Below are 13,641 nucleotides of genomic sequence, written 5' to 3'. Positions count from 1 at the left end.
ATGGTAATAATGTGAAGAGGGCAGGTCACAGATGGCAGTAATGTGAAGAGCGCAGGTCCCAGATGGTAGTAATGAGAAGAGGGCAGTTCGCAGACGGTAGTAATGAGAAGAGTGTAGGACCCAGATGGTAGTGATGAGAAGAGGGTAGGTCCCAGATGGCAGTATAGAGAAGAGGTCTGTTCACGTATGGTAGTATTGTGAAGATTGCAGATCACAGATGGTAGTAATGTGAACAGGGCAGGTCACAGATGGTAGAAATGTGAAGAGTGCAGGTCACAGATGGTAGTAATGAGAAGAGGGCAGGTCCCAGATGGCAGTAAAGAGAAGAGGGCAGGTCCCAGATGACAGTAAACGAAGAGGGCAGGTGCCAGATTGCAGTAATGAGAAGAGGGCAGGTCCCAGATGGTAGTAATGTGAAGAGGGCAGGTCCCAGATGGTAGTAATGTGAAGAGGGCAGGTGACAGATGGTAGTAATGAGAAGAGGGCAGGTCCCAGATGGCAGTAAAGAGAAGAGGGCAAGTCCCAGATGACAGTAAAGAGAAGAGGGCAGGTGCCAGATTGCAGTAATGCTAAGAGGGCAGGTCCCAGATGGTAGTAATGTGAAGAGGCCAGGTCACATATGGTAGTAATGTGAAGAGCGCAGGTCACAGATTGTAGTAATGAGAATATGGCCGGTCACAGATGGTAGTACTGAGATGAGGACAGTTCTCAGACAGTAGTGATGAGAAGAGAGCAGGTCCCAGATGGCAGTAATGAGAAGAGTGCAGGTCCCAGATGGAAATAATGTGAAGAGGGCAGGTCACAGGTGGCAGTAATGTGAAGAGCGCAGGTCCCAGATGGTAGTAATGAGAAGAGGGTAGTTCCCAGATGGCAGTATAGAGAAGAGGTCAGGTCACGTATGGTAGTAATGTGAAGAGTGCAGATCACCGATGGTAGCAAAGTGAAGGGTGCAGGTCACCGATGGTAGTAATGAGAAGAGGGCAGGTCCCAGATGACAGTAAACGAAGAGGGCAGGTGCCAGATTGCAGTAATGAGAAGAGGGCAGGTCCCAGATGGTAGTAATGTGAAGAGGGCAGGTCCCAGATGGTAGTAATGTGAAGAGGGCAGGTGACAGATGGTAGTAATGAGAAGAGGGCAGGTCCCAGATGGCAGTAAAGAGAAGAGGGCAAGTCCCAGATGACAGTAAAGAGAAGAGGGCAGGTGCCAGATTGCAGTAATGCTAAGAGGGCAGGTCCCAGATGGTAGTAATGTGAAGAGGCCAGGTCACATATGGTAGTAATGTGAAGAGCGCAGGTCACAGATTGTAGTAATGAGAATATGGCCGGTCACAGATGGTAGTACTGAGATGAGGACAGTTCTCAGACAGTAGTGATGAGAAGAGAGCAGGTCCCAGATGGCAGTAATGAGAAGAGTGCAGGTCCCAGATGGAAATAATGTGAAGAGGGCAGGTCACAGGTGGCAGTAATGTGAAGAGCGCAGGTCCCAGATGGTAGTAATGAGAAGAGGGTAGTTCCCAGATGGCAGTATAGAGAAGAGGTCAGGTCACGTATGGTAGTAATGTGAAGAGTGCAGATCACCGATGGTAGCAAAGTGAAGGGTGCAGGTCACCGATGGTAGTAATGAGAAGAGGGCAGGTCCCAGATGGCAGTAAAGAGAAGAGGGCAGGTCCCAGATGAGTGTAAAGAGAAGAGGGCAGCTCCCAGATTGTAGTAATGAGAAGAGGGCAGGTGCCAGATGGTAGTAATGTGAACAGGGCAGCTCCCAGTTTGTAGTAATGAGAAGAGGTCAGGTCACATATGATAGTAATGTGAAGAGTGCAGATCACAGATGGTAGTAATGTGAAGAGTGCAGGTCAGAGATGGTCATAATGAGAAGAGGGCAGGTCCCAGATGGCAGTAAAGAGAAGAGGGCAGGTCCCAGATGACAGTAAAGAGAAGAGGGCGGGTCCCAGTTTGTAGTAATGAGAAGAGGGCAGGTACCAGATGGTAGTAATGTGAAGAGCGCAGGTCACAGATTGTATTAATGAGAATAGGGCCGGTCCCAGATGGTAGTAATGAGAAGAGGACAGTTCACAGACAGTAGTGATGAGAAGAGGGCTGGTCCCAGATGGTAGTAAAGAAAAGAGGGCAGGACCCCGATGGTAGTAATGAGAAGAGGGCAGGTCACACATGGTTGTATTGAGAAGAGTGCAGGTCCCAGACAGTAGTAATGAGAAGAGGGCAGGTCACAGATGGTAGTATTGAGAAGAGGGCGTTTCCCAGATTGTAGTAATGTGAAGGGGGCAGGTCACATACAGTAGTAATGAGTAGAGGGCAGGTCCCAGATGGTAGTAATGAGAAGATGGCAGGTCCCACATGACAGTAAAGAGAAGAGGGCAGGTCCCAGATGGTAGAAATTAGAAGAGGGCAGCTCCCAGATTGTAGTAATGAGAAGAGGGCGTTTCCCAGATTGTAGTAATATGAAGGGGGCAGGTCACATACAGTAGTAATGAGTAGAGGGCAGGTCCCAGATGGTAGTAATGAGAAGATGGCAGGTCCCACATGACAGTAAAGAGAGGAGGGCAGGTCCCAGATGGTAGAAATTAGAAGAGGGCAGGTCCCAGACAGTAGTAATGAGAAGAGGGCAGGTCACAGATGGTAGTAATTAGAAGAGGGCTGTGCTCAGATGGTAGTAATGAGAAGAGGGCAGGTCGCAAATGGCAGTAATGAGAAGAAGGAAGGTCCCAGATGGTAGTAATGAGAAGAGGGTGGGTCACAGATTGTATTAATGTGTAGAGGGCAGTTCCCAGAAGGTAGTAATGAGAAGATCGCATGACCCAGATGGCAGTAAAGAGAAGAGTGCAGGTCCCAGATGGTAATAATGTGAAGAGGGCAGGTCACAGATGGTAGTGATGAGAAGACGGTAGGTCCCAGATGGCAGTATAGAGAAGAGGTCTGTTCACGTATGGTAGTATTGTGAAGATTGCAGATCACAGATGGTAGTTATGTGAACAGGGCAGGTCACAGATGGTAGAAATGTGAAGAGTGCAGGTCACAGATGGTAGTAAAGAGAAGAGGGCAGGTCCCAGATGACAGTAAAGAGAAGAGGGCAGGTGCCAGATTGCAGTAATGAGAAGAGGGCAGGTCCCAGATGGTAGTAATGTGAAGAGGGCAGGTCCCAGATGGTAGTAATGTGAAGAGGGCAGGTGACGGATGGCAGTAATGAGAAGAGTGCAGGTCCCAGATGGAAATAATGTGAAGAGGGCAGGTCACAGGTGGCAGTAATGTGAAGAGCGCAGGTCCCAGATGGTAGTAATGAGAAGAGGGTAGTTCCCAGATGGCAGTATAGAGAAGAGGTCAGGTCACGTATGGTAGTAATGTGAAGAGTGCAGATCACCGATGGTAGCAAAGTGAAGAGTGCAGGTCACAGATGGTAGTAATGAGAAGAGGGCAGGTCCCAGATGGCAGTAAAGAGAAGAGGGCAGGTCCCAGATGAGTGTAAAGAGAAGAGGGCAGCTCCCAGATTGTAGTAATGAGAAGAGGGCAGGTGCCAGATGGTAGTAATGTGAACAGGGCAGCTCCCAGATTGTAGTAATGAGAAGAGGTTAGGTCACATATGATAGTAATGTGAAGAGTGCAGATCACAGATGGTAGTAATGTGAAGAGTGCAGGTCAGAGATGGTCATAATGAGAAGAGGGCAGTCCCAGATGGCAGTAAAGATAAGAGGGCAGGTCCCAGATGACAGTAAAGAGAAGAGGGCGGGTCCCAGTTTGTAGTAATGAGAAGAGGGCAGGTGCCAGATGGTAGTAATGTGAAGAGCGCAGGTCACAGATTGTATTAATGAGAGTAGGGCCGGTCCCAGATGGTAGTAATGAGAAGAGGACAGTTCACAGACAGTAGTGATGAGAAGAGGGCAGGTCGCAAATGGCAGTAATGAGAAGAAGGAAGGTCCCAGATGGTAGTAAAGAAAAGAGGGCAGGACCCCGATGGTAGTAATGAGAAGAGGGCAGGTCACACATGGTTGTATTGAGAAGAGTGCAGGTCCCTGACAGTAGTAATGAGAAGAGAGCAGGTCCCAGATGGCAGTAATGAGAAGAGGGCAGGTCCCACATGACAGTAAAGAGAACAGGGCAGGTCCCAGATGGTAGAAATTAGAAGAGGGCAGGTCGCAGACAGTAGTAATGAGAGGAGGGCAGGTCGCAAATGGCAGTAATGAGAAGAAGGAAGGTCCCAGATGGTAGTAATGAGAAGAGGGTGGGTCACAGATTGTATTAATGTGTAGAGGGCAGTTCCCAGAAGGTAGTAATGAGAAGATCGCATGACCCAGATGGCAGTAAAGAGAAGAATGCAGGTCCCAGATGGTAATAATGTGAAGAGGGCAGGTCACAGATGGCAGTAATGTGAAGAGCGCAGGTCCCAGATGGTAGTAATGAGAAGAGGGCAGTTCGCAGACGGTAGTAATGAGAAGAGTGTAGGACCCAGATGGTAGTGATGAGAAGAGGGTAGGTCCCAGATGGCAGTATAGAGAAGAGGTCTGTTCACGTATGGTAGTATTGTGAAGATTGCAGATCACAGATGGTAGTAATGTGAACAGGGCAGGTCACAGATGGTAGAAATGTGAAGAGTGCAGGTCACAGATGGTAGTAATGAGAAGAGGGCAGGTCCCAGATGGCAGTAAAGAGAAGAGGGCAGGTCCCAGATGACAGTAAACGAAGAGGGCAGGTGCCAGATTGCAGTAATGAGAAGAGGGCAGGTCCCAGATGGTAGTAATGTGAAGAGGGCAGGTCCCAGATGGTAGTAATGTGAAGAGGGCAGGTGACAGATGGTAGTAATGAGAAGAGGGCAGGTCCCAGATGGCAGTAAAGAGAAGAGGGCAAGTCCCAGATGACAGTAAAGAGAAGAGGGCAGGTGCCAGATTGCAGTAATGCTAAGAGGGCAGGTCCCAGATGTTAGTAATGTGAAGAGGCCAGGTCACATATGGTAGTAATGTGAAGAGCGCAGGTCACAGATTGTAGTAATGAGAATATGGCCGGTCACAGATGGTAGTACTGAGATGAGGACAGTTCTCAGACAGTAGTGATGAGATGAGAGCAGGTCCCAGATGGCAGTAATGAGAAGAGTGCAGGTCCCAGATGGAAATAATGTGAAGAGGGCAGGTCACAGGTGGCAGTAATGTGAAGAGCGCAGGTCCCAGATGGTAGTAATGAGAAGAGGGTAGTTCCCAGATGGCAGTATAGAGAAGAGGTCAGGTCACGTATGGTAGTAATGTGAAGAGTGCAGATCACCGATGGTAGCAAAGTGAAGGGTGCAGGTCACCGATGGTAGTAATGACAAGAGGGCAGGTCCCAGATGGCAGTAAAGAGAAGAGGGCAGGTCCCAGATGAGTGTAAAGAGAAGAGGGCAGCTCCCAGATTGTAGTAATGAGAAGAGGGCAGGTGCCAGATGGTAGTAATGTGAACAGGGCAGCTCCCAGTTTGTAGTAATGAGAAGAGGTCAGGTCACATATGATAGTAATGTGAAGAGTGCAGATCACAGATGGTAGTAATGTGAAGAGTGCAGGTCAGAGATGGTCATAATGAGAAGAGGGCAGTACCCAGATGGCAGTAAAGAGAAGAGGGCAGGTCCCAGATGACAGTAAAGAGAAGAGGGCGGGTCCCAGTTTGTAGTAATGAGAAGAGGGCAGGTACCAGATGGTAGTAATGTGAAGAGCGCAGGTCACAGATTGTATTAATGAGAATAGGGCCGGTCCCAGATGGTAGTAATGAGAAGAGGACAGTTCACAGACAGTAGTGATGAGAAGAGGGCTGGTCCCAGATGGTAGTAAAGAAAAGAGGGCAGGACCCCGATGGTAGTAATGAGAAGAGGGCAGGTCACACATGGTTGTATTGAGAAGAGTGCAGGTCCCAGACAGTAGTAATGAGAAGAGGGCAGGTCGCAAATGGCAGTAATGAGAAGAAGGAAGGTCCCAGATGGTAGTAATGAGAAGAGGGTGGGTCACAGATTGTATTAATGTGTAGAGGGCAGTTCCCAGAAGGTAGTAATGAGAAGATCGCATGACCCAGATGGCAGTAAAGAGAAGAGTGCAGGTCCCAGATGTTAATAATGTGAAGAGGGCAGGTCACAGATGGCAGTAATGTGAAGAGCGCAGGTCCCAGATGGTAGTAATGAGAAGAGGGCAGTTCGCAGACGGTAGTAATGAGAAGAGTGTAGGACTCAGATGGTAGTGATGAGAAGAGGGTAGGTCCCAGATGGCAGTATAGAGAAGAGGTCTGTTCACGTATGGTAGTATTGTGAAGATTGCAGATCACAGATGGTAGTAATGTGAACAGGGCAGGTCACAGATGGTAGAAATGTGAAGAGTGCAGGTCACAGATGGTAGTAATGAGAAGAGGGCAGGTCCCAGATGGCAGTAAAGAGAAGAGGGCAGGTCCCAGATGACAGTAAAGAGAAGAGGGCAGGTGCCAGATTGCAGTAATGAGAAGAGGGCAGGTCCCAGATGGTAGTAATGTGAAGAGGGCAGGTCCCAGATGGTAGTAATGTGAAGAGGGCAGGTGACAGATGGTAGTAATGAGAAGAGGGCAGGTCCCAGATGGCAGTAAAGAGAAGAGGGCAAGTCCCAGATGACAGTAAAGAGAAGAGGGCAGGTGCCAGATTGCAGTAATGCGAAGAGGGCAGGTCCCAGATGGTAGTAATGTGAAGAGGCCAGGTCACATATGGTAGTAATGTGAAGAGCGCAGGTCACAGATTGTAGTAATGAGAATATGGCCGGTCACAGATGGTAGTACTGAGAAGAGGACAGTTCTCAGACAGTAGTGATGAGAAGAGAGCAGGTCCCAGATGGCAGTAATGAGAAGAGTGCAGGTCCCAGATGGAAATAATGTGAAGAGGGCAGGTCACAGGTGGTAGTAATGTGAAGAGTGCAGATCACCGATGGTAGCAAAGTGAAGAGTGCAGGTCACAGATGGTAGTAATGAGAAGAGGGCAGGTCCCAGATGGCAGTAAAGAGAAGAGGGCAGGTCCCAGATGAGTGTAAAGAGAAGAGGGCAGCTCCCAGATTGTAGTAATGAGAAGAGGGCAGGTGCCAGATGGTAGTAATGTGAACAGGGCAGCTCCCAGATTGTAGTAATGAGAAGAGGTCAGGTCACATATGATAGTAATGTGAAGAGTGCAGATCACAGATGGTAGTAATGTGAAGAGTGCAGGTCAGAGATGGTCATAATGAGAAGAGGGCAGGTCCCAGATGGCAGTAAAGAGAAGAGGGCAGGTCCCAGATGACAGTAAAGAGAAGAGGGCGGGTCCCAGTTTGTAGTAATGAGAAGAGGGCAGGTCCCAGAGAGTAGTAATGAGAAGAGGACAGTTCACAGACAGTAGTGATGAGAAGAGGGCTGGTCCCAGATGGTAGTAAAGAAAAGAGGGCAGGACCCCGATGGTAGTAATGAGAAGAGGGCAGGTCACACATGGTTGTATTGAGAAGAGTGCAGGTCCCAGACAGTAGTAATGAGAAGAGGGCAGGTCACAGATGGTAGTATTGAGAAGAGGGCGTTTCCCAGATTGTAGGAATGTGAAGGGGGCAGGTCACATACAGTAGTAATGAGAAGATGGCAGGTCCCACATGACAGTAAAGAGAAGAGGGCAGGTCCCAGATGGTAGAAATTAGAAGAGGGCAGGTCCCAGACAGTAGTAATGAGAAGAGGGCAGGTCACAGATGGTAGTAATTAGAAGAGGGCTGTGCTCAGATGGTAGTAATGAGAAGAGGGCAGGTCGCAAATGGCAGTAATGAGAAGAAGGAAGGTCCCAGATGGTAGTAATGAGAAGAGGGTGGGTCACAGATTGTATTAATGTGTAGAGGGCAGTTCCCAGAAGGTAGTAATGAGAAGATCGCATGACCCAGATGGCAGTAAAGAGAAGAGTGCAGGTCCCAGATGGTAATAATGTGAAGAGGGCAGGTCCCAGATGGTAGTAATGAGAAGAGGGCAGTTCGCAGACGGTAGTAATGAGAAGAGTGTAGGACCCAGATGGCAGTATTGAGAAGGGGTCTGTTCACGTATGGTAGTATTGTGAAGATTGCAGATCACAGATGGTAGTTATGTGAACAGGGCAGGTCACAGATGGTAGAAATGTGAAGAGTGCAGGTCACAGATGGTAGTAAAGAGAAGAGGGCAGGTCCCAGATGACAGTAAAGAGAAGAGGGCAGGTGCCAGATTGCAGTAATGAGAAGAGGGCAGGTCCCAGATGGTAGTAATGTGAAGAGGGCAGGTCCCAGATGGTAGTAATGTGAAGAGGGCAGGTCACATATGGTAGTAATGTGAAGAGCGCAGGTCACAGATTGTAGTAAAGAGAATAGGGCCGGTCACTGATGGTAGTACTGAGAAGAGGACAGTTCACAGACAGTAGTGATGAGAAGAGAGCAGGTCCCAGATGGCAGTAATGAGAAGAGTGCAGGTCCCAGATGGTAATAAAGTGAAGAGGGCAGGTCACAGGTGGCAGTAATGTGAAGAGCGCAGGTCCCAGATGGTAGTAATGAGAAGAGGGTAGTTCCCAGATGGCAGTATAGAGAAGAGGTCAGGTCACGTATGGTAGTAATGTGAAGAGTGCAGATCACCGATGGTGTAATGTGAACAGGGCAGGTCATAGATGGCAGTAAAGAGAAGAGGGCAAGTCCCAGATGACAGTAAAGAGAAGAGGGCAGGTGCCAGATTGCAGTAATGCGAAGAGGGCAGGTCCCAGATGGTAGTAATGTGAAGAGGCCAGGTCACATATGGTAGTAATGTGAAGAGCGCAGGTCACAGATTGTAGTAATGAGAATATGGCCGGTCACAGATGGTAGTACTGAGAAGAGGACAGTTCTCAGACAGTAGTGATGAGAAGAGAGCAGGTCCCAGATGGCAGTAATGAGAAGAGTGCAGGTCCCAGATGGAAATAATGTGAAGAGGGCAGGTCACAGGTGGTAGTAATGTGAAGAGTGCAGATCACCGATGGTAGCAAAGTGAAGAGTGCAGGTCACAGATGGTAGTAATGAGAAGAGGGCAGGTCCCAGATGGCAGTAAAGAGAAGAGGGCAGGTCCCAGATGAGTGTAAAGAGAAGAGGGCAGCTCCCAGATTGTAGTAATGAGAAGAGGGCAGGTGCCAGATGGTAGTAATGTGAACAGGGCAGCTCCCAGATTGTAGTAATGAGAAGAGGTCAGGTCACATATGATAGTAATGTGAAGAGTGCAGATCACAGATGGTAGTAATGTGAAGAGTGCAGGTCAGAGATGGTCATAATGAGAAGAGGGCAGGTCCCAGATGGCAGTAAAGAGAAGAGGGCAGGTCCCAGATGACAGTAAAGAGAAGAGGGCGGGTCCCAGTTTGTAGTAATGAGAAGAGGGCAGGTCCCAGAGAGTAGTAATGAGAAGAGGACAGTTCACAGACAGTAGTGATGAGAAGAGGGCTGGTCCCAGATGGTAGTAAAGAAAAGAGGGCAGGACCCCGATGGTAGTAATGAGAAGAGGGCAGGTCACACATGGTTGTATTGAGAAGAGTGCAGGTCCCAGACAGTAGTAATGAGAAGAGGGCAGGTCACAGATGGTAGTATTGAGAAGAGGGCGTTTCCCAGATTGTAGGAATGTGAAGGGGGCAGGTCACATACAGTAGTAATGAGAAGATGGCAGGTCCCACATGACAGTAAAGAGAAGAGGGCAGGTCCCAGATGGTAGAAATTAGAAGAGGGCAGGTCCCAGACAGTAGTAATGAGAAGAGGGCAGGTCACAGATGGTAGTAATTAGAAGAGGGCTGTGCTCAGATGGTAGTAATGAGAAGAGGGCAGGTCGCAAATGGCAGTAATGAGAAGAAGGAAGGTCCCAGATGGTAGTAATGAGAAGAGGGTGGGTCACAGATTGTATTAATGTGTAGAGGGCAGTTCCCAGAAGGTAGTAATGAGAAGATCGCATGACCCAGATGGCAGTAAAGAGAAGAGTGCAGGTCCCAGATGGTAATAATGTGAAGAGGGCAGGTCACAGATGGTAGTGATGAGAAGAGGGTAGGTCCCAGATGGCAGTATTGAGAAGGGGTCTGTTCACGTATGGTAGTATTGTGAAGATTGCAGATCACAGATGGTAGTTATGTGAACAGGGCAGGTCACAGATGGTAGAAATGTGAAGAGTGCAGGTCACAGATGGTAGTAAAGAGAAGAGGGCAGGTCCCAGATGACAGTAAAGAGAAGAGGGCAGGTGCCAGATTGCAGTAATGAGAAGAGGGCAGGTCCCAGATGGTAGTAATGTGAAGAGGGCAGGTCCCAGATGGTAGTAATGTGAAGAGGGCAGGTCACATATGGTAGTAATGTGAAGAGCGCAGGTCACAGATTGTAGTAAAGAGAATAGGGCCGGTCACTGATGGTAGTACTGAGAAGAGGACAGTTCACAGACAGTAGTGATGAGAAGAGAGCAGGTCCCAGATGGCAGTAATGAGAAGAGTGCAGGTCCCAGATGGTAATAAAGTGAAGAGGGCAGGTCACAGGTGGCAGTAATGTGAAGAGCGCAGGTCCCAGATGGTAGTAATGAGAAGAGGGTAGTTCCCAGATGGCAGTATAGAGAAGAGGTCAGGTCACGTATGGTAGTAATGTGAAGAGTGCAGATCACCGATGGTGTAATGTGAACAGGGCAGGTCATAGATGGTCGCAATGTGAAGAGTGCAGGTCACAGATGGTAGTAATGAGAAGAGGGCAGGTCCCAGATGGCAGTAAAGAGAAGAGGGCAGGACCCAGATGACTGTAAAGAGAAGAGGGTAGCTCCCAGATTGTAGTAATGAGAAGAGGGCAGGTCCCAGATGGTTGTAATGTGAAGAGCGCAGCTACCAGATTGTAGTAATGAGAAGAGGGTAGGTCCCAGATGGTAGTAATGAGAAGAGGACAGTTCACAGACAGAAGTGATGAGAAGAGGGCAGGTCATAGATGGTTGTAATGTGAAGAATGCAGGTCCCAGACAGTAGTAATGAGAAGAGGGCAAGTCCCAGATGGTAGTAAAGTGAAGAGGGCCGGTCACAGATCGTATTAATGAGAAGAGGACAGGTCACAGATCGTATTAATGAGAAGAGGGCAGGTCACATACAGTAGTAATGAGAAGAGGGCATGTCCCAGTTGGTAGTAATGAGAAGATGGCAGATCCCAGATGATAGTAAAGAGAAGAGGGCAGGTCCCAGATGGTAGTAATTAGAAGAGGGCTAGTCCCAGACAGTAGTAATGAGAAGAGGGCATGTCACAGATGGTAGCAATTTGAAGAGGGCAGGGTTCAGATGGTAGTAATGAGAAGAGGGCAGGTCCCAGACTGTAGTAATGAGAAGAGGGCAGGTCACAGAAGGTAGTAATTTGGAGAGAGCAGGTCCCAGATGGTAATAATGAGAAGAGGGCCGGTCGCAGATGGTAGTAATGAGTAGAGCGTAGGTCGCAGATGGTAGTAATGAGAGGAGGGTATGTCCCAGATGACAGTATAGAGAAGAGGTCAGGTCACGTATGGTAGTAATGTGAAGAGTGCAGATCACAGATGGTAGAAATGTGAAGAGTGCAGGTCACAGATGGTCGTACTGAGAAGAGGGCAGGTCCCAGATGGCAGTAAAGTGAAGAGGGCAGGTCCCAGATGACAGTAAAGAGAAGAGGGCGGGTCCCAGATTGTAGTAATGTGCAGAGGGCAGGTCCCAGTTGGCAGTAATGAGAAGAGGACAGTTCACAGACAGTAGTGATGAGAAGAGGGCTGGTCCCAGATGGTAGTAATGTGAAGAGGGCAGGTCACAGAGTGCAGTAATGAGAAGAGGGCAGGTCACAAATGGTAGTAATGAGAAGAGTGCAGGCCCCAGACAGTAGTAATGAGAAGAGGGCAGGTCACGGATGGTAGTATTGAGAAGAGGGCGTTTCACAGATTGTAGTAATGTGAAGGGGGCAGGTCACATACAGTAGTAATGAGAAGAGGTCAGGTCCCAGGTGGTAGTAATGAGAAGATGGCAGGTCCCACATGACAGTAAAGAGAAGAGGGCAGGTCCCAGGTGGTAGAAATTAGAAGAGGGCAGCTCCCAGATTGTTGTAATGAGAAGAGGGCAGGTCCCAGATGTTAGTAATGAGAAGAGGACAGTTCACAGACAGAAGTGATGAGAAGAGGGCAGGTCATAGATGGTTATAATGTGAAGAATGCAGGTTCCGGACAGTAGTAATGAGAAGAGGGCAAGTCCCAGATGGCAGTAAAGTGAAGAGGGCAGGTCACTGATAGTATTAATGAGAAGATGGCAGATCCCAGAATGATAGTAAAGAGAAGTGGGCAGGTCCCAGATGGTAGTAATTAGAAGAGGGCGGGTCACAGATTGTAGTAATGAGAAGAGGGCATGTCACAGATGGTAGAAATTTGAAAAGGGCAGGGTTCAGATGGTAGTAATGAGAAGAGGGCAGGTCCCAGACAGTAGTAATGAGAAGAGGGCAGGTCACAGATGGTAGTAATTTGGAGAGGGCAGTTCCCAGATGGTAGTAATAAGAGGGCAGTTCGCAGATGGTAGTAATGAGAAGAGGGTAGGTCCCAGATGGTAGTAATGAGAAGAGGGTAGGTCCCAGATGGCAGTATAGAGAAGAGGTCAGGTCCTGTATGGTAGTAATGTGAAGAGTGCAGATCACAGATGTTAGTAATGTGAAGAGTGCAGGTCACAGATGGTCGTAATGAGAAGAGGGCAGGTCCCAGATGGCAGTAAAGAGAAGAGGGCACGTCCCAGATGACAGGAAAGCGAAGAGGGCGGGTCCCAGATTGTAGAAATGAGAAGATGGCAGATCCCAGTTGGCAGTAATGAGTAGAGGACAGTTCACAGACAGTAGTGATGAGAAGAGGGCAGTTCCCAGATGGTAGAAATTAGAAGAGGGCAGGTCACAGATGGTAGTAATTTGAAGAGGGCTGTGCTCAGATGGTAGTAATGACAAGAGGGCAGGTTGCAAATGGTAGTAATGAGAAGAGGGTAGGTCCCAGATGGAAGTAATGAGAAGAGGGTGGGTCACAGATTGTATTAATGTGAAGAGGGCAGTTCCCAGAACGTAGTAATGAGAAGATCGCAGGACCCAGATGGTAGTAATGAGAAGAGGGCAGCTCCCAGATGGTAGTAATGTGAAGAGGGCAGGTCACAGATTGCAGTAAAGAGAAGAGGGCAGGTGCCAGACAGTAGTAATGAGAAGAGGGCAGGTCACAGATGGTAGTATTGAGAACAGGGCGTTTCACAGAGTGTAGTAATGTGAAGGGGGCAGGTCCCAGACAGTAGTAATGAGAAGTGGGCAGGTCACAGATTGTAGTAATGTGAAGGGGGCAGGTCACATACAGTAGTAATGAGAAGAGGGCAGGTCACAGATGGTAGTATTGAGAACAGGGCGTTTCACAGAGTGTAGTAATGTGAAGGGGGCAGGTCCCAGACAGTAGTAATGAGAAGAGGGCAGGTCACAGATGGTAGCATTGAGAACAGGGCGTTTCACAGTGTGTAGTAATGTGAAGGGGGCAGGTCACATACAGTAGTAATGAGAAGAGGGCAGGTCCCAGATGGTAGTAATGAGAAGATGGCAGGTCCCACATGACAGTAAAGAGAAGAGGACAGGTCCCAGATGGTAGAAATTAGAAGAGGGCAGGTCCCAGTTGGTAATAATGTGAAGAGGGCAGGTCACAGGTGGCAGAA

The sequence above is a fragment of the Hypanus sabinus genome, chromosome 13 (assembly GCF_030144855.1).
Source record: "Hypanus sabinus isolate sHypSab1 chromosome 13, sHypSab1.hap1, whole genome shotgun sequence".
NCBI lineage: Eukaryota > Metazoa > Chordata > Chondrichthyes > Myliobatiformes > Dasyatidae > Hypanus > Hypanus sabinus.
Note: the sequence above shows the minus strand (reverse complement) of the source record.